Source organism: Anolis sagrei, chromosome 6 (assembly GCF_037176765.1).
Source record: "Anolis sagrei isolate rAnoSag1 chromosome 6, rAnoSag1.mat, whole genome shotgun sequence".
NCBI lineage: Eukaryota > Metazoa > Chordata > Lepidosauria > Squamata > Dactyloidae > Anolis > Anolis sagrei.
The window spans coordinates 33197600-33218741 of NC_090026.1; the positions used below are offsets into that span (position 1 = coordinate 33197600).

The following is a 21142-nucleotide window of genomic DNA, read 5'->3' on the forward strand; positions in this document are numbered from 1 at the left end:
TTTTGATGCTTTGTTTTGCTTAAATTGGTTTTCGTAATTGACCTTTCGAAGACCACTTCCACACAGCTGAATAAAATCCCACATTTTTTGTATTGAACTGGAATGAATGGCAGCGTGGACTCAGATAACCCAGGACCCTTCCACACAGCCATATAACCGAGAACATCAAGGCAGAAAATTCCACAATGCTTGCTTTGAACTGGGGGTCCTTCCACACAGCCCTATATCTCAGAATATCAAGGCAGAAAAATCCTACAATATCTGCTTTGAACGGGGGTTATCTGAGTCCACACTCAGATAATATGGGATTTTCTGCCTTGATATTCTGGGGTATAGGGCTGTGTTGAAGGTCCCTAAGTTATCTGAGCCCACGCTGCCATATATTCCAGTTCAAAGCAGATAATGTGGGATTTTATTCAGCTGTGTGGAAGGGCCCCCAGTTCAAAACATATATTGTGGAATTCTCTGCTTTGATATTCTGGGTTATATGGCTGTGTGGAATGGCCCTCGGTAATATTTTTGTGTGTTTTTTAAGGCGATGTTGATAGGAGTGAGGATAGGAAACAGAGTGTTCGAATTAATTTGTGTGTTGTTGTGAGTTTTCCGGGCTGTATGGCATGTTTCTGAAGCATTCTCTCCTGACGTTTCGCCTGCATCTACGGCAGGCATCCTCAAAGGTTGTGAGGTCTGTTGGAAACTGGGAAAACGGGGATTTATATTTTAATTTGCTTTTTGAAGAATTTAGGTCTTTTATTGTGGAATTCTCTGCCTTGATATTCTGAATTTTATGGCTGTGTGGAAGGGCCTTCAGTAAGATGTTTTTCGGTGTTTTTAAGGCAGATGCTGCCTGGAGTTAGGATAGGAAACAGAGCGTTGGAATTAATTTGTGGGTTGTTGTCTGTTTTCCGGACAGTCTGGCCATGTTCCAGAAGCATTCTCTCCTGACGTTTCGCCTGCATCTATGGCAGGCATCCTCCGAGGGTGTGAGGTCTGTTGGAAACTAGGAAAATGGGGGATTATATTTTAATTTGCTTTTTTAATTGATTTGCTTTTTGAAGAATTTTGGTCTTTTACTGTGGAATTTTCTGCCTTGATATTCTGGATTATATGGCTGTGTGGACGGGCCCTCAGTTGGTCCTCAGCTTCTGTTGGAAACTCGGAAAACGGGGGTTTATATTTTAATTTGATTTTTGAATTACTTGCTTTTTGAAAAAATTAGGTCTTTTACTGTGGAATTCTCTGCCTTGGTAATCTGGATTATATGGCTGTGTGGAAGGGCCCTCAGTTGGCCCTCTGTTTCTGTTAGAAACTAGGAAAACGGGGGTTTACATTTTAATTTGATTTTTGAATTACTTTGCTTTTTGAAAAAATTAGGTCTGTTATTGTGGAATTCTCTGCCTTGATAATCCGGATTATATGGCTGTGTGGAAGGGCCCTCAGTTGGCCCTCGGTTTCTGTTAGAAACTAGGAAAACGGGGGTTTATATTTTAATTTGCTTTTCCAATTAATTTGCTTTTTGAAGAATGTGGGTCTTTTTTTCTGCATGGATTTTTAACACAGCATTCCCAAACGCACGAACTCTTTATCCCAGGGGAGAGTATAAGGATAATGTGATGTATTTCATAACGGTAGATAGGAAAAGAGGAGGTGTGGCTAGTGAATATCTAGTTTTTAAAAAAATCGCCCCTTAAGGTGATGTTGGCGTGTGGATTTTTGGAAGGCTCGTCAACAAAGGTGTGAGTGACCGATTCTCCTTCTCTTTTTTCCTCTTTCCTCCCTTTCTTTCTCTGTCTCTCTCTCTCTGCATTTCAGGGTGGGGAAAGAAGGGTTGGTATGAAACGAAAATGTGTGACCCTGGCGAGCTGCGGAGTTGAGCCTCGAGTTCATCCAAGGGACACGTTTTCTAAGCGATTAGCCTGGCATCGCGGCTGCAGAGTGACCCCTCCAAACCCCTTGACCTTTCCGAGACTGGACATTGTGCGGACAGTGTGGGATGGCTCGCACAGGCGCTGCGGCGGCCTCCAGCCAACTCTGCAGGCACACAAATATTTTTTTTCAAAAAGGGGGCAAACACATGAAAACAGCACCTCCCCGACCCCCTTTCCCCCAATTCCTCTCTTTGTGTTTGCGGACCTTGGATGCGCTTCTTTGCGCCTCCAGTTTGGAGTAATTTTCAGCCTTTTGTGTTGGTTGTGTTGTCGAAGGTTTTCATGGCTGGAATAACAGGGTTGTTGTAGGTTTTTTTTCGGTCTATATGGCCATGTTCTAGAGGCGTTCTCTCCTGACGTTTCGCCTGCATCTATGGCAAGCATCCTCAGAGGTTGTGAGGTCTCTGACCTCACAACCTCTGAGGATGCTTGCCATAGATGCAGGCGAAACGTCAGGAGAGAATGCCTCTAGAACAGTGTTTCTCAACCTTCCTAATGCCGTGACCCCTTAATCCAGTTCCTCATGTTGTGCTGACCTCCAACCATAACATTATTTTTGTTGCTACTTCATAACTATAATTTTGCTACTGTGATGAATTGTCGTGTAAATATCCGATATGCAGGATGTATTTTCATTCACTGGACCAAATTTAGCACAAATACCCAATATGCTCAAATATGAATACTGGTGGGGTTGAGGAGGGGGGTGATTTTGTCATTTGGGAGTTGTAGTTGCTGGTATGTATAGTTAGCCTACAATCAATGAGCATTCTGAACTCCACCAATGATGGAACTGAACCAAAGTTGGCACACAGAACTCCCATGACCAACAGAAAACATGAGAAAGATTTGGTGGGCATTGACTATGAGTTTTGGTGTTACACTTCACCTACATCCAGAGAGAATTGTGGACTCAAACAATGATTGATCTGGACGTAACTTGGCACAAATACTCAATATGCCCTGATGTGAACACTGGTGGGAAAATAGACCTTAACATTTTGGAGTTGTAGTTGCTGGGATTTATAGTTCACCTACAATCAAAAAGCCCCTTGAAGCCCATCAACAATAGAATTGGGCCTAACTTCCCACACAGAACCCTCATTAACAACAGAAAATACTGTGTTTTCTGATGGTCTTTGGTGACCCCTCTGGCACCCCCTCGTGACCCCCCCAGGGGTCCCGACCCCCAGGTTGAGAAACACTGCTCTAGAACATGGCCATACAGCCCGAAAAAAAAACTACAACAACCCTTTTGTGTTGGTTGTTTGTCCATTCCCTGATTGACAAAGTTCCCAAGCGCAGAGAGGCCTGGTTGAAAATCACTGTGTGAAAAAGACAGGCAGGGATGATGGAAAGCTTGTTTGATTTAAAGGCGTCGCCATCATACATACTTCGGTCTGTTCGGATGTCATGGATTGAATCATCGGTACGGTTGTGATCGCCCCAAGTACTATGAGCTTTGCGTTTTCATTGTCCACACCAATAACGCCAGCAGCGGTGTCGATGAAGGGAAGGTTTGAGTCAAGGCACTGAGCCCCCCTTTCCACCTCTTTCCCCCTTTTGCCTTCTCCTCTCCTTGAAGAACAATGGTCTTATGCAACGTGAGGATGAGAAGGTGTTGAAGCAAGGTGTGGGCAACATGTTTGGCTTGTTGTTTGCTTCAGAGGACGCTTAGCTTTGCTGAATCTCTCCCTAATGCGAGGGAGAAGCTCCTGACATCTCTCACCCTCTCTCTCTCTTTCTGTGCCCTTCTCTTCTCCACCTCTTTCACCTCTTCTTCAAGACCTCCCTCTCTAAAGGTCTCTCTGCGGTTTAGCATGATAAGTTAAAAGCATCTAGACACGTGTAAGCCAGTGTCGTAGGAAAAGGTACTGATTATGCCTTGCTCGGGGTCATTTGATTGTTTCTCTGAGATCTACCAGCTGGTCAAAAGGACCTTTCTTTGGCTAAAATGGCCGCCTTGCCGGTCTTTTGTCTTTCTGTGCTTCCTTCACCTCTCCCTCTTTCCCACCTTCTCTCTTCTCTGAGGTTGCCTTTTCAATATTTTTTTCTTTTTTTTAGGGATGTTTATTCCTAGGTCCATGAAATGTCTTAACAAGGCAGAGGCAGCCTTTTAGAGATTGTTGTTTTATTTATAAAGGAGATGGAATCAAAGCCGATTTCCTACAGACTTCATTGGGAGTTAAGTCACTGGGTCTGAATTGGGAGCAATGTACTTATATCTCCCCCTTTGCATACAGCATTGAAAAGGGATATTTAAAAACTGATCCCTGATTTAATAGGTACCCAAGGGACCGGTGGCGCAGTGGGTTAAAGTACTGAGCTGCTGAGCTTGTTGACTGGAAGGTCACAGGTTCGATTCAGGGGAGTGGTGTGAGCTTCTGCTATCAGTCCCAGCTTCTGCAAACCTAGCAGTTTGAAAACATGCAAATATGAGTAGATCAATAGGTACCGCTCTGGTGGGAAGCTAAGGGCGTTCCATGCAGTCATGCCAGTCATATGACCTTGGAGGTGTTTATGGACAATGCCTGCTCTTCGGCTTAGAAATGGAGATGAGCACCACACCCCAGAGTCGAACACCACTGGACTAAATGTCAGGGGACAACCTTTACCTTTATTTTTAAGGGACCTTCCACACAGCTGAATAAAATCCCATATTATCTTCTTTGAACTGGAAAATATGTCACTGTGGACCCAGGGCCCTTCCACACAGCCCAATAACCCAGAATATCAAGGCAGAAAATCCCACGTTATCTGAGTGTGGACTCAGATAATCAATTTCAAAGCAGATATTGTGGGATTTTCTGCCTTGATATTCTGGGTTATATGGCTGTGTGGAAGGTGCCTAAAATAGGCCATAGACTTGACAGTGCCTGAACGTTTCCCGGGCATTGCCAAATCAGTTTAGCTAGAGCCCTGACATAAAAATAAAGGGATCTACTTAGTTCCATATAATCCTTAGGATTGCCAGAATTACCACCCCACCCCGCTTCCAGGGGGTTCTTGTACCTTTAAGAGTTGAGCAGTAGAGGGAATTTCTTGTCACCCAAAACAAGCAATCTCTACCAAATGCCCCTCTTGTATATCTTGTACAAGGGCCCTCTTCAGTTTTCACTTTGGCAACCCTACGTGTAAGGGGTTTGTGGGTGAAATGTTTAATGCTGAAGTGGGATTCAAATACCAGCCACCAAAATACATTAAGTCTTCCCCATCAGTGTCTTCCAAGTAGTGGCTACTCAGGAGGCTTATTGCCCAAATATAAGGGCAGGGAAGGAACAGGACACAAAGAATTATCCTATTCTCTTCCACCATCACTTTATCTTATGAAAATAACAAAAGTAAAGCAAATAACAATGGGTGTGCAGGGACTGAACAGTGTATGGAGAAGAGGTAAGGAAGAAGGAGATGAACCCTTGTATGTATGGTGTTGGGTGCCCCCCCCCCCGCATCTGCCCACCCCTCTATTCCCTTGTGTGGCTCACCTCCTTTGTGTTGACACAAAGAAAGGCACATAGGAGGACATATGTGAGCCTGCGTGGTGTGGTGCTTTGAGCATTGGGTTAAGCCTCTGGCTGGAGCTACACTGCCCTATATCCCAGGACTTGATCCCAGATTATCTGCTATGAACAGGATTATATGAGTCTATACTACCAGGTAATCTGGGATAAGAAAGTAAATTAGGATCAGGTAAGGCAATGTAGAGCCAGCCTCGGAGGGACCTGGGTTCAAATCCTGCCTCATCCTTGGAGGCCCACTGGGTGGCCTGGGGCAAGGCAACTTCTCTCAGCCTGACAGGAAGGCAATGGGGCCCTGCCATATAATCCAGATTATCAAAGCAAATAATCCACATTATCTGCTTTGAACTGGATTATATGAGTCTTCACTGTCATATAATCGAGTTCAAAGCAGATAAGCTGGATTTTATATAGCAGTATAGAAGGGACTCCTTGAAGGCACATATTAATTACCTTGGCTTTTGTTGTCATTGTTGTGTGCCTTCAAGTGTTTTCGACCTATGGTGTCCCTAAGGGTCCTTCCAGACAGGTCTTATATCCCAGGATGTGATCCCGGATTATCTGGCAGTGTGAACACATATAATCTAGTTTAAAGCAGAAAACCTGGGATCAGATCCTGGGATATAGGCCTGTCTGGAAGGTCCCCAAGAGGAAACTATCACAGGGGTTTTCATGCCATTATTTCTTCAAAGTGGTGAGGGGTTGCCTTTGCCTTTTTAGGAGGTTGAGAGAGAGTGACTCATGCATGGCTGAGCAGAGAATACGGTCTCTGGTCTCCATTGTCCTAGCCCAATGCTCAGATCACTACACCACACCGTTTTTCGAAGGTTAAAAGCAATTTTTAACCTCCTGCTTTCTCTCTGTGTGTCTTACCTGTCGACTTAGAGCGATCCCGTGCATCTCATAGGGTCTTCTTAGGCAAGAGGTAGTTTTGCCAGTTGTCTCTTCTGATTCTCCGTTTTCTTCAATCCTGAGAGTTGTGGCTTTACAAGGTCTCTAGCCTTCTCTGCTCAAAAGTGCTCCTGCCTCATCGAACTACAACTCCCAGGACTCCATAACATGGAATTGTGGCAGTTAAAGTGGTGTCAAAACTTCATCCCTTGGTCCCCTTTCGGCATGTGTTGAAACTACATCTCCCATGGCCCAAGCTTTACTCCTGGTCCAAGACCCCTTCTGCATAGCCCTATATCCCTGAATATCAAGGCAGAAAATCCCACAATGTCTGCTTTGAACTGGGATATCTGAGTCCACACTCAGATAATGTGGGATTTCCTGCCTTGATATTCTGGGATATAGGGCTGTATGGAAGGGCCCTGAATCCACTCTCAGATAATGTGGGATTTCTTGCCTTAATGTATGGAAGGGCCCTGAGTCCACACTCAAATAATGTGGGATTTCCTTCCTTAATATTCTGGGATATAGGGCTGTATGGAAGGGCCCTGAGTCCACACTCAAATAATGTGGGATTTCCTGCCTTAATATTCTGGGATATAGGACTGTATGGAAGGGCCCTCAGATAATGTGGGATTTCTTGTCTTGTTATTCTGGGATATAGGGTTGTGTGGAAGGGCCCTGAGTCCACACTCAGATAATGTGGGATTTCCTGCCTTAATATTCTGGGATATAGGACTATATAGAAGGGCCTTGAGTCTACACTCAGATAATGTGAGATTTCCTGCCTTGATATTCTGGGATATAGGGTTGTGTGGAGGGGTCCTGAGTCCACACTCAAATAATGTTGGATTTTCTGCCTTCATATTCTGAGATATAGAGTTGTGTGGAAGGGCCCCCAGTGCAGGGAAAAGGTGTGGGGTTCCTCCACACCCTTCCTGCCCTTTTGTACCAACTTGCATCCATTCTCTCCCCTTTCCCTTTCTTTCCCTGGCTTTGGAGGCCCTTTCCCCAACACACACACACCTTCAAACCACACACACACACAGCTCCCCCCCCCCCGCCCCATACACACTTTGTGTTAGGATCCCGCTGTTCTCCCCTCCGCAGAAACGTCCCTTTCAGCGACAGCGAAGGAGGCGGGGAGCTCTGCCTGGCCGAGGCGCAGTTTGGGAGCGCTCTCAGTTTGATCGGTAGCCCCCTGACAGATTTATGATCCCCAATAAAACCGGCGTGTTTAAATTCGTAAATCAATCTGCCTTTCCCACTATATAAACGTTCATTTTATCTTGAGAGGGAGAAAAACCCTCTCGGTTTCTCGCACCTACCAGGGTGAGGCGAGGCGCTTCCTTTCCTTTGAACTAGAGAAGACAAGAAACATCTTTTTAAATCAAAGTTGCTCTCTTTTTTTTAGGAAAAAAAGGGGGGAGAGAAAGAGGAGGAGGGACGGAATTAGGTTTCCTTTGCAACTAAAGGATTATAGACATGTTTTCGTTTTCTTTCTTGTTGCTTCATTCCTCCCCCCTGCCTTTTATCTTCCACCCTTCTTTCTTCCTCTTGCTTTCTTTCTCACCTTCTTTCATCCCTTTTTTCTTCTTCTTCCAGTCTTAAAAATATCTTTCAACAGTCCAGGAGGCTTGAAGATTCAAAATCTTGTCTCTTCTTCTCTCTTTTTTACTCCATTAGTATATTTTTGAAGAATTCATCCTCTCTCCCCACTCAAATTCCCCCCTTTTTTCCTTATTCACGGTATCCTCGCAGCCCAGCCGCTTTCTCTTTTGTTCTTTGTTTACTCTCCTTTGGGGCTTCCTAACATTACAATGGGGCCAGGCAACATATAGGAAGCAGTCCCATTGACCGCAATGGTACTTTCTTCCCTCCAGCGAGGACTGGATCTGAGCGAGATGGGGAGAAGCTTGGATTCAAGTGGATTTGTTGGGGAGTTGAGGTTTGTTCGATGCCAAACGAATGGAGCTTTCTTGGAGAGATGATCATCATCCCACTGTCATCGGAGTGTCTCGCATTCCTATTATTGATTTGGCAAAATAGTCCCGGAAATATTTTCTTGAAGGAAGCCAGCGTAAGATAGAGCCTTTATTGATGAGAGTAAAATATGTTTTGACATAGAGATAGTTTTTAAAATATTTGTTTCTTTGCGTGAAGGCTGCAGTTGGGGTGAGCATCTGAGAAAGATTGTTGTCGAAGGATTTCGTGGCCGGAATCATTGAGTTGCCGTGAGTTTTCCCGGGCTGTATGACCATGTTCCAGAAGCATTCTCTCCTGAAGTTTCGCCTGCATCTATGGCAGGCATCCTCAGAGATTGTGAAGTCTGTTGGAAACTAGGCAATTGGGTTTGTATATCCAGGGTGAGAGAAAGAACTCTGTTTAAGGCAAATTGGTCATCTTGATTAGCATTAAATGACATTGCAGCTTCAAAGTCTGGCTGCTTCCTACCTGGGGAAATTCTTTGTTGGGAGGAATTCCAGACATTTATTTATTTACCCATTTATATATTTATATTTATTTTATATCCTACCTTTCTCACCCCGAAAGGGGACTCAGGGAGCCTTTCAACAAGGGCACAATTCGATGCCCTGAACACATATCAATATAAACAACATATACTTAATTCATTAAATTAGTGAATTAAAACATCTGCTTAAAATAACACAACCCGAAAACATGAAACAATCAAGGCCTGCTAACACCTTCCAACAAATGATTCCTCCAGGCAGGAAGAAGCAGACTTTGAATTTGCAAGGACATTTAATGCTAACCAAGGTGACCAATTTCAACATACACACTTGCCTCAAACAGACAAGAGTTCTTTCTCACACCTTGGACTTTCCACAGATATATAAACCTCACTTACCTAGTTTCCAACAGACCCCTCAACCTCTGAGGATGCCCGCCATAGATGTGGGCAAACTATCAGGAGAGAATGCTTCTGTAACATGGTCATACAGCCCTGGGGAAAACTCACAGCAACCTAAAGATTATCGTCACTGATGTGTAACCTCCTGATTTGGCAGATGGGTCTTCTCCTAAGACAAGGAGCAAACATCTAATAAGCAAATAAAAAATGAAACATCAAAAGCAGCTTTCAAAAAGAAGGTTTGCTTCCGCGTTGGCTTATGCAAAATACAAGGTGCTTATATCATACAAGGTTTGCATTGAAGGATCGCTTCATTGGACCCCTCCCTTTCCCTTTCTCTCTCTGAGCCTTTTGTTCCCCAAATCTGGGAAGAAGATAGGAGAGTAGCCTGGGACTTGGTCGTGCTTCTCTCTCTTTCTATTGCTCTTCAAAATGCTAAAATGTGTACAAACATCCCATCCAGCAGAGCTTCTGATCTCGGGGGTCTACTTTTGTCACAGAGGTTGGGGAGACAGAAAAGACCCTCTTGTCTTGTCTTGACTTGAAAACCTACATATCAGCTCCCCTCCTTTCTTTAAGGAAAAAGACCAATCTTTTGCCCCCTCCCCGCCATTGTTTGATTTTATTTTTCGGTTTATCAAACCACTGCTCAGATCAACCCTTTGCTTTGCAGGAGGATGACACCAAATCTCTTCAGATCATCTGGAAAATAGAAAGGGAGCACTTTCCCCTCATAGCAATAAAAGTAACCATACAACCAGGCCTTTCGTTTGATTTCCAACTCACTCATTGTTTGGAAACGTTTCGGAGTGTATTTTGCCATCGGGTTGCTGTGAGTTTTCCAGGCTGTAGGGCCATGTTCCAGAAGCATTCTTTTCTGACGTTTCGCCCACATCTATGATAGTCATCCTAAGAGGTTGTGAGGTTTGTTGGAAACTAGGCAAGTGGGGTTTATATATCTGTGAAAGGTCCAGGGTGGGAGAAATAATTCTTGTCTGCTGGAGGCAACATCTATTGTCTCGAGGTCCTTCCTTAGACAACTTCTTCCCTGTTTAACATTGAGTGGTTCTTGTTAGCTCGCCAGTCATCTGATTCAGAACTGAGTTCCTCCTCCTCGCTTTCGTTGACTTCCATGATAGACATTAGTCAAATCCCAAACATTGCAGTTGATAGAATGAGGAGAAAGGGATAAAGAGAGGGAAAGGGTGGATGTGGGGGGAGGGAATGAAGAGGGCGGAAAATAAATGGGTGTAAGAAAGAAAGGAAGGTAATAAACAGCAGAGGAAAGACCAAGGAATAGAAGATCACGTGGGAATATGACACCCTCAGACAAAGCTTTGGAAAACGATTGCAACCTCTGACAGTAAACAAAAAAGAATAATTTCTGGTGTATGTTGTCCCCCTCGTGTGAATGAGTTTCCTTGTTGACACGGGTGATTCTAAGGAAGCTTCCATGGCTCAGTGAGATGTGTGCAAGATGGCTGTACCTGTGTCTATACACACACACATATAGAAAGTGTCTGTGTCTCTGTGTGTGTATGAGCACAGGTTCCAATGTTTCGCTGGAAGGTCACAACGGCCCCTCTCTGTGGATAGGAAACAGAGAGCCCCCCCAAACCCCCCTCTCCCAAGTCACGTGATTCATTAAATAATTAATGCAGAGGTTGCAGAATAGATATGTATTCGTCAGGAAAATCGCAGACATGGTCTCCTTGTGTCTGACGTGAAATTCAACTGTCCTTTGAAAAAAAAAATACTCCTCTCTCTCTTTCTCTCTCTCTCTCTGGCACACTCATAAGCCTATTCCAAGAGGTGGGGGGGAAGGAGAGAGAGAGAGAGAGCGAGAAAGTGTGTGTGAGAGTATGTGTGTGTAAGAGAGAGAGAGAGAGGGAGAGCGGCAATAAAACATTTCTCAGGAAGCAAGAAGCCACGCCGAGGGCTGGACTTATTGTAAGTAGCGGGAGATCCCGTCTTGCCTCCCAGTCTGTATGTCCATGTAAATTTATTGTTTGTTATTAATGTTATTGTCGTAAAATGTGACAAATAGCCATCTTCATTTTCTCCCATTTCTCTTCACCCTGTGGTGGTGTGTATATTTATACCCATCTAGGCATTCCATGTGTGTGTGTGACTATATATATATATATATATATATAGTGTGTGTGAATATATATATATATATATATATCCTCAAACTGTTTCTCTTCCTCCTTTCTTTCTTTGCTTTGATTTATTACAATACACATGTCAACACCAGCAGCAGCAACAGACTTTCTCCCATTGTATGTCGGTGTGTCTTTGAGAGAGAGAGAGAGAGAGTTGTGTTGTTTATGGCACCGTCCGAGATAAATCATTTCTCAAACGAAAATGATGTGTGATCTTTCAGAACTCTCTCTCTCTCTCCCCCTCTCCCTTTTCTTCCTCTCTCTCCCTCTCCCTCGAGTTGATTATTTAAGACGATTTACTGTAATAGATCAAAACCTAATGTGAAAACTGTATAGCTGGGGGTCTTAAATTAAAGCATCTGTGATTACCAATTAAGGGGGGATTTGTATAAATTTTGAGCAATCCGGCAACCGTGGAAAACAGAGCGACAAAGTGGCGGCTAGGAAGTATTTTGGAGGGGGGAGATGGAAAGAGAAAGCCGGCGGTTCTTCTCCACCAGACTTTGGAAAGACAAGATCCGAAGGAAAGATGGAGATCTCTCAGGGAGGTTTTAGACTTGAAAGGGAAGATTTTTCTCTTCAGCAGCACAATCCACCGGGAATGTCTTCTGCCGGGTCTGTTGCTGCTGAGCTCTCGCTTCTTTCTTTCAAGGAGTGCAACTTCCCGGTGGATTGCGCGCAAAATGATGGAAATAATCCGGAGCAGGGACTTTCAGGTCAAAACTACCACCTCTTTGGCGAAAGGGAATGGCCAACGGGCAAAGATGCGCAATTCAGAGATAGCCGAGGAATTGTTTCTAAGACAGAAAGGCGGAGAAGGGAGTGCCTGAGAGGAGCCCAAGGAGCCTGTGTTTTTTCGTTAAGTTCCTCACTTGAAGCTACAGCAGAACAATAGATGTCACTTTCTAAAACCTGTAGTAGATTTCTAAGGAGGGCAGGACAATAGGACACGCAGCGGGGAGTTTTATTTGGGGGCCTCCCCTCCACTTTCTCCAGTCCACAAATAATGGGCTTGTCTGAAACGGACAAATACTCCATATATACTCTATGGGTGCATGCATGTCTGTGTGTGTATGTATGTGTGTGTATATATATATATATATAACCTATGATCTTTGCTATCTTAATTTCACCCTAGTCCAAAACTTGCAGGAATACACACACACACACACAAATACAATATATATTATTTTACATGGCATATATATTTATAGTGTATGGTGTGTTTGTATGCATATGTATATATGTATATGTCTGTTTATGTGTGTGTGTATATATATATATATATATTTATATATTTCCTGCAAGTTTTGGACTCGGTGAAATTAAGATGGCATAGAGCATAGTATGCATATACATCCAGACCTCCAACTACTACTTTCAGAAGACTTTCTTAAACAACAGTGTGTCTCTCTCAGCCAATATATTCTCCTTAAGGGAACTCATCTCTAAATTGGAAATCCACAACCTGTGCTCTTTGCTCTCTTTAATATCACCCTCGTTCAAAACTTGCAGGCATGTATATATATACACATATATATTGTGTGCGTGATATATATAGATACCGAGATTGCCATCTTATACCCAGTAATCTGGATATATATATATATATCACGCACACAATATATTTGTGTGTGTATACCACATATATTATTTGTAAATGTAATATATATATGAAGACTTTCCTAAACAACAGTGTGTCTCTCTCAGCCAATATACTCTCCTTAAGGGAACTCATCTCTAAAGTGGAAATCCACAACCTGTGCTCTTTGCTCTCTTTAATATCACCCTCGTTCAAAACTTGCAGGGATATACATGTATGTGTGCATATGTGTGTATCACACATATAATATATTTGTGTGTGTATTTGTAAATGTCATATATATATACACGCACACACATATCCAGCTGGAGGTCTGGATGTATATGCAGGCATGCCAACAGGGATCTTGTTTGAAACAGTGGGTTTCAGAAACCCTTTGATCCAAGGTTCAAAAAGCAACCTTGGTTGCTTGGGATTCATTCTGAGGCTGATCGAGACTACAGTCCTATGCAATCTCTAGGAGTCACCGAACCTACTAGGACTTACTTTTGAGTTGCAGGTTTGTGGGCCTCGTTTGCTGGTGCTGCGTCAAGTCCCTTGAAGATTGGGCAACATTGGTTGTACTTTGAGATAAGTTCAAAACTCGCTTGTGAAATGGGAAGGGATAGAAGAATCAATCCCCTCCCCGCCCTTTTCGTGTTCTAAGGAATCAAGGACTGAAAGAGTTGCCCTTTACAGCCCCCCCTCCCGAAAAGGGACCTTTCTTGGGCAACTGCAGGGAAGGAGTCGCTGGAGATGCCCATGAAGGAAAGGAGCACAGAGGGCACCGTTGTATTCAATTTAACCGTCGAAACTGACCTGCCCTTCCTTGTTTCAGTTGCCCCTTGACTCCAGAAAGTAGCCAGCCTGAAAAGAAATAAAAACCGGGCGCCAAGTAGAAATAATATTGCAACAATCGACATTTTAAAACCCACTGAGTCCCTCTTCCTGCCTTTTGCCAGGCTTGCAAGCGTTTTTCGCACCGCCCCGAGTGGTGCTATTTTACTCTGCCTGCCAGTGTAAACCTTTATGTAGCGCAATTAGACCAACACAGAGACTTTCATTAAATATGAATGGCGACAAGGAGGGAGGTTCAAAAAGCCCCGGGAAAGCCAAGCGTGGGCCCGCTTCAGAGTGCCCTCCCCCGTCCCAAACAACAACAACAACAACCCAGTCCTGTCTGTCTTCTTCCTTTCCTTCTTTTGAGGGTGATTTTAACAAAGCCTTTGTTTCTCCTTTGGCCCGTCCACAGAAATGCTCTTGGAGAAAGGGAGAGGAGGAAAGGAAGAAAGAAATAAGATATGGGAGATGAAGAGAACATGCTTTCTAAGGGGAAAGCAGGGAAGGGTGAAAGAAAAGATACCGAGATCGCCATCTTATACCCAGTGATCTGGAAATAAACTCATTGAAATCGATGGGGTTTACTGTTGAGAAGGCAGGTACAGGATGGTGGTACCACTCTATGTATTGGGTATGTTTAAAATGTGAATGAAGCAGGATGACTTGGTTTAGGTAATCCCACCGAACTCGGCCTTTTCCTGTTGGTAGTGAATTCTTAAAGCACCCCAAGCCTTTGGGTGAACTGATTCATTGCCCCTCGGCTTTACTTTCCTCCCAGCAGAAGACTCTAAAAAGAAGTCAGGGTATGAAGATCAGAGCCCCCCCCCCCCCCCCCCCCGTAAATGACTGAGATGTAGCTACAAAGACTATGAGGATCAGAGAGACCCTGCAGGGAGGAGGCAATAGGGTTAGACATTGCTGTGTCCTTCTTCTTGTGGCAAATCCATTAAGAATATCAATACTGGACAGAAGAGGGAAGAAAAGAGGAGAGTTGTATAGGACAGGGACTCTGGAAGGACAAGAGTACACTTCTGAATTCATTGATTGATAGGGAACTTTTCTAATAGCTTGAGTCCAGACCAATCCAAATAAATCAGTAACACAAGTCCCACTGGTTTGAATGACTCTAGCATGAGTAGGGACCCAAATCAGTGGTTTCTCCTTCCAAATGGAGGGACAACCTTCTCTGAAGCTATGGACGATGTCCTATTCAATGTTTTGCCCCCTGCTTCTTTGGGTTCATGGTTCCCAAGTTATTTCCCATAGTTAATCAGTGGCCAGATTTGTACCCAAGAGCTTCAATTTCCTTATTCGGCCAAAGGTTCATAAAGAAATACTGGATACTTCCATGTGCAATGTCTATACCTACAAATATACTTATGTTGGTCACATTAGACAGCAGTTTGAAGCATATTATTTGCTGCTTCTATTGAATCTGATGAAAATTCCCTGGTTTTTTTTACACAAGGTCTATCAATCTGTTACAAAACCATATCACATTATTTAGTGACATTGTGTCAATGTATTGTGGAAGGCTTTCATGACCGGAATAATTGGGTTGTTGTGACATTTCCGGGCTGTATGGCCATGTTCTAGAAGCATTCTCTCCTGAAGTTTCGCCTGCATCCATCCTGGTTATTCCACAGATGTATAAATCCCATTTTCCTAGTTTCCAATAGACCTCACAATCTCTGAGGATGCCTGCCATAGATGCAGGTGAAACTCAGGAGAACATGGACATACCGTTCGGGAAAACTCACAACAACCCATTCGTTTCAACGGGGCTGACTTCAGCGTTGAGCATGGAAAACCCAACTCCATTGTGTTTGTCTTGGTCCATGGGCAAGAAGCAAAGACAAAAAGGACACAATTTATGAGATCATGTGGTTGTATTAATTGTGAAGTTGGGTCTGGAGATGATCCTCCCCCCCCCCCCCCCCACTTCCCTCTACTTTTCACTTCTTCCCTTTCCATCCACAGCTATCTTTCTTTCTTAACTATTCTTCCTTTCGTCTTAGCCTTCTTTCTTTATACCATTTTCCTTGGAGATGGACCTTTCACTCCCCGCCAGGCAGAGAAGACCCCACCAGGGCACCCCCACCCTCCCCACATCTAGGTCTTTGTATTTGCTAGCCACCCAGCTTCATTAAATCATAACACATTTCCCCATTTGTGTTCATTATCGGTTTATTCATCGATCCGGGGTAATATAATAACTCTGCTCCTAGGCTACTTTTCCACCAGCTCAAACAGAATGTGTAAAAATCGTTAGCAGGTTTTCGTTGGTGTTGTGTGCATATTTCTTTATTAACTCGGGTTGGTCTTTAATGCCGCAGAAAATTAGCAACACAGTTACAGATGGTAAACATAGAAAGGAGATCAGTAATATTTTAAGCACTTTACTTTATTGATCATTTTCTGACACATTCACTTTCACGTCTCTTGCTACTTTCAGAGTGGGCTCTCCTTTCTTCTTCTTATCCTAGGATAAGAATTCAAATATCTTAATGGGATAGGCAAAGCAACCATTCCCCATCCTATTTTTCGATTCTAACTAGTTCTTTTCCCCCAAAGAAAAAACTTGGGAGAGCGGTACAAACCCATTGAAATCAGACATTCACTTGTAGGGGTTCCAAGCTTGACTCAAAATAGCAACCAAACAGAATTCTATCTATGGATAGAGGAGTAGAGGCATGTGGGTTTTCAAAAGACACAATGAAAATATGCTTTGTGTAGTTTCAGTCTCAGGAGTTGATGTTCTTTCCATCTGGACCCAAGTATGTGGACTGTCTGTTGGATTGGGTCCATCAATTAAAGACTTGGCTTTCCAACTGTAAATCTGTTTCATTTGGATGTAAGCATCCTTGATGTCAATGGCATTTTTGTCTAAGTAAGGCTATGAACCTATACATACTTACCTTGCAAGGCTGTGAACCTATACATCTTTACATCTCCCATTAAATTCAGTGAGGTTTGTTTATGAATAGGCATGTATGGAACTGCTCTATCTATCTATCTATCTATCTATCTATCCATATATCCATCCATCCATACTTGCCTGGGAATAAGCCACACTGAATTGTGTGGACTGTACTTCAGGGTTGCATTACAAAAAAGTGCTTGGAATCTCAGCTTGTTTACATTACCTGCATATGAAAACAAATGGAAAGTAAATATATTCTTCTTTAATTTCTGCATGCATTCATTTTATTCCTTATTTTCTGTATGCATTTAACCCCAGAACTCAGAGAAAGTTGGAGTATCACACGCTAGCTTTCCCTGAAACCTCCCAACTCTGAAATACTGTCAATATATCTTCTAAACCAAACACCAGCTGCAGTTAGTGTGAAAAGCAATTCTTGTTAACCACCCTTCCCCGACAGTCTTCTTTTCAGAGCCTTGGAACTGATCCTACAACAGAGAGATTGATGTGTGGTGCTAAATTGTAGAATTGGAACCAAAAAGATCCAGATTCAAATCCCCATTCAGCTCTGAGGCTCACCAGGAGAACTTGGGCAGGTCATTCTCCTTCCTTATACCATTATTCTGAGGATTAAAAAGTAGGATGTTTAGATGTCATCTCCTTAGAGAAGGGTGGGATATAAAAATATCAGCAAATAAATAGCCTTCCAAACAACTCTCAGGGTCAGAATGTACTAATCCACCATTATTCCCATCCCTCCCACACACATTGATTTTCATGGGTGATTTCTCTTTAGTTTAATGAGTTCTGCCAAAAAGAAGTTGTATGTTCAAGATCAAGTCTAGTATAAGTGATCCATTTTATCTAACTGACCAAAGAACCTAATGGTATATTTCATGGCCGGAATCACTGGGTTGTCCGGGCTGTATGGCTATGTTCCAGAAGCATTCTCTCCTGACGTTTCGCCTGCATCTATGGAGAGAATGTCATGAGAGAATGCTTCTGAAACATGGCTATACAGCCCGGAAAACTCACAGCAACCCAACCTAAGTGAAAGAAGGAAAGAATGTGGAACTCACTATGGAAAGGTTCCTCTGAGGTTGAGAGAGTGTGACTTGTCCAAACCAAGTGGATTTCCATGGTTACCCAATTCCATTTAAAATATACCAGTAGGGAAGGTACTTCTCAGTTAAAATACTGCAGATTTTGGTTCTGATTTCTACCAGTAATTTATTCTAGCTAAATATTTACAAAGATAGCTAAATACAGATACAAAAAGCAAAATTATATTTGCTTTCTGGGCAGTGATATTCAAACTGAAACTGACTAGAAACACCTTAAGGCCATCTATTCCATCCCTGAGCCTCCTGACAAAACAGCCCCATTCCACATTCCTACAAGAGTAGCCTAAAGCATGTCTTCAGTAGAGACCGAATTCTCCAAAGTCAAAGGCATAAGTAGGAACAAAGAGTGAGGGCTAGACTTCCCACATGACTGCCTGAGGCTCTTACAAACTCTGGGGTTCTTTGTGTTCAGGACTGAGGAACTACCAGAAAGGAAAGGAAAGTGCTTGAGGGGAAAATGCACTGAAACGCATATTACCTTCCTGTAACTAATTTTGGGGACAATTTATCCAAACCAAATCCACATGGAAACAACCTTGACACGTGACATGGTTCCAAATATATAAATTTATTCATCCTTCTATTTTGATAGAGAGTATAATCCTCTAATTTCATGAGGGCTCCTTTCCCAACTAGCACAATCATGGACATATCTACTCAGAAATCAGTCCACACATATTCAGTATGTAAGAGTACAGGATATCCCAGTTTACAAGCGGGCCAGTGTAGTGGAGATTTTCCTGACTATTCCATTGTGTGCTGGGTAGGTATGTTATGAGTATGTGTTGGGGAGGGGTATGATTGTGAGTATGATAAGTGGGTTTCCTCCTAAGCAAGACTATAGAATTCAGTTTCTAGAGTTAGCAAAAAACAAAAACAAAACGAAAAACACCCCAAAACAACAACAAAACAAACAAACAAACAAACAAAAACAGATTTGATCTCTCCAAGCTATGTCCCACTTATAGGAATGAGACCCTATTGATTTCAGGATGAGTTGAATTTTTGACATACATCAGAAGAGTATAGGTTGCCCTATGGCATCTCTAAAATCGTAAGACGGTATCCAGCAAGAAGTTTCCCTGGGCAAAATCCCATTGAAATAAAATAAAAGATTGGAAAATAAGTTACATTCCTTTTCAGGGTGCCCTAGGACCCTTCCATACAGCACTATATCCCAGAATATCCAGGCAGAAAATCCCACATTATGTTGTCCTTGTCTATGGCCCCTTCCACACATCTGAATAAAATCCTACATTATCTACTTTGAACTAGAATATATGGCAATGTGGACTCAGATAATCCAGTTCAAAGCAGATATTGTGGGATTTTTTGCCATTATATTCTGGGATATAGGGCTGTGTGGAAGGGCCCCTAGTTCCATCCAAGGAAGCATTAACTGTGCTTACTTCGAAGTAGACAATGGAGTAATTCAACTCCATTGAATTGTCGAAGGCTATAATGGCCGGAATCACTGGGTTGTAGGTTTTTTCGGGCTATATGGCCATGTTCTAGAGGCATTCTCTCCTGACGTTTCACCTGCATCTATAGCAAGCATCCTCACTACCTCTGAGGATGCTTGCCATAGATGCAGGCGAAACGTCAGGAGAGAATGCCTCTAGAACATGGCCATATAGCCCGAAAAAACCTACAACAACCCAACTCCATTGAATTTCATTGAATTTACCCGCAGGTAAGTATATTCCGCGTTTTAGGACCTTACTTCATTCTTTAGTCTTGGTGATGGTAGACAAGAAGGAACAAAATGTTTTTGCTGTAAGCATTCTGAAGTGATTATTCAGTTTTAACTATGGATTGCTGTGAGTTTTCCGAGCTGTATGGCCATGTTCCAAATTCATTCTCTCCTGACGTTTCGCCCACATCTATAGCAGAGGTTGTGGGATCTCTTTTAACTATGCTTTTTGTGAAGTTTACATCAAAAGGGCATGTTTAGTATGTTCCCAAATGCATCCCGACAACTATGACTTCAGTTCTGTTGCTGACTCTCAACTAGAGTAGATGGTTCGACTCAATGGTTAAATCAACACCATAGGAAGACCATCCATTCAATGACTCCAGTCGGAGCTTACAATAGGATGTGGGCTTATGTTTAGTAGTATCATGAAACAGTGAAGGGGGTAGCAAATTGGACACATAAGGCCACTGTCCCCATCATTTCAATGAAGCCTGAGCAGAACCAAACTCTCCTTGTCCACATTAGGGCTGGGGTGCATTTAGAAATAAACCACAGCGAAATCAATAAAACTTACTGTCGGCTTCGTCCTGCTTAGAGCATTCCCGGGGAAATCAATGGGATTTAATGTAGTTCGGCCTTAACTGAAATCCTACTGATTTTTTGGGTCTGCTGTAACAATGTCTAGACCTAGCCTAAAAAGTAGAAAGTCGTGGATGATTATTTTAATGCCAAATGGTTTGTTTTAAAAAACACAGCAGTAAGATCTGCCTCCTGAGAATGCTGGAGATGCATTTTTAAGTCTCAGTAAATGCATCTCATAGGACTCTCCAATGTCTCTGTTCTGTAGAGGATTTTATAATAAAATAAAATAAAAAAACCAAGGAAGAAGGAAGGGAGGGAGAAGAGTGAGTTGCTGCTTTTAACCATCATGTTTATTGTAAGGAGGAAGGGAACTACTAGAATCCATTATGCGAACCCTTCAGATGAATCAATGCCCAAATGTTGGCCTGACTAGTATTGGGTTGTTGTGAATTTTCCGGGCTGTATGGGCATGTTCCAGAAGCATTCTTTCCTGACATTTCACCAGCATCTATAGCAGGCATCCTCAGAGGTTGTGAGGTCCTCACAACCTCTGAGGATGCCTGCCATAGATGCAGACGAAATGTCAGGAGAGAATGCTTCTGGAACATGCCCATATAGCCTGGAAAACTCACAGCAACTCAGTGATTCCGAAAGCATTCGACAATACGCTGACTACACTGACTCAACCTCTGAGGATGCCTGCCATTGATGCAGGCGAAACGTCAGGAGAGAATGCTTCTGGAACATGCCCATACAGCCCGGAAAACTCACAACAACCCAGTGATTCCGACCACGAAAGCCTTCGACAATACGCTGACTACACTGACTCACAACCTCTGAGGATGCCTGCCATTGATGCAGGCAAAACGTCAGGGGAGAATGCTTCTGGAACATGCCCATACAGCCCGGAAAACTCACAACAACCCAGTGATTCCGAAAGCCTTCGACAATACACTGACTAGTGTTATCCAATCGGTGCTTCCTTAAAGCCACAGTCCTCGATTTTTTAAAAAACGGT

The 21142-nt window shown here is 43.1% G+C and overlaps 1 protein-coding gene across 3 annotated transcripts in view; it reads left to right on the plus strand.

Moving 5' to 3' along the window:
* Positions 1–21142, plus strand: part of HOXB3 (homeobox B3) — a 113589-nt gene that overhangs the window by 51460 nt on the left and 40987 nt on the right. Inside the window, exon 1 of one of the 3 annotated variants that reach the window (XM_060780872.2) lies at positions 11090–11162. The exons of the other annotated variants lie outside the window; for them this stretch is intronic. The gene's annotated coding sequence lies outside the window, so the exon portion shown is untranslated. Of the gene's footprint in view, positions 1–11089; positions 11163–21142 lie in introns of those variants that run through there. 3 annotated transcript variants of the gene reach the window in all.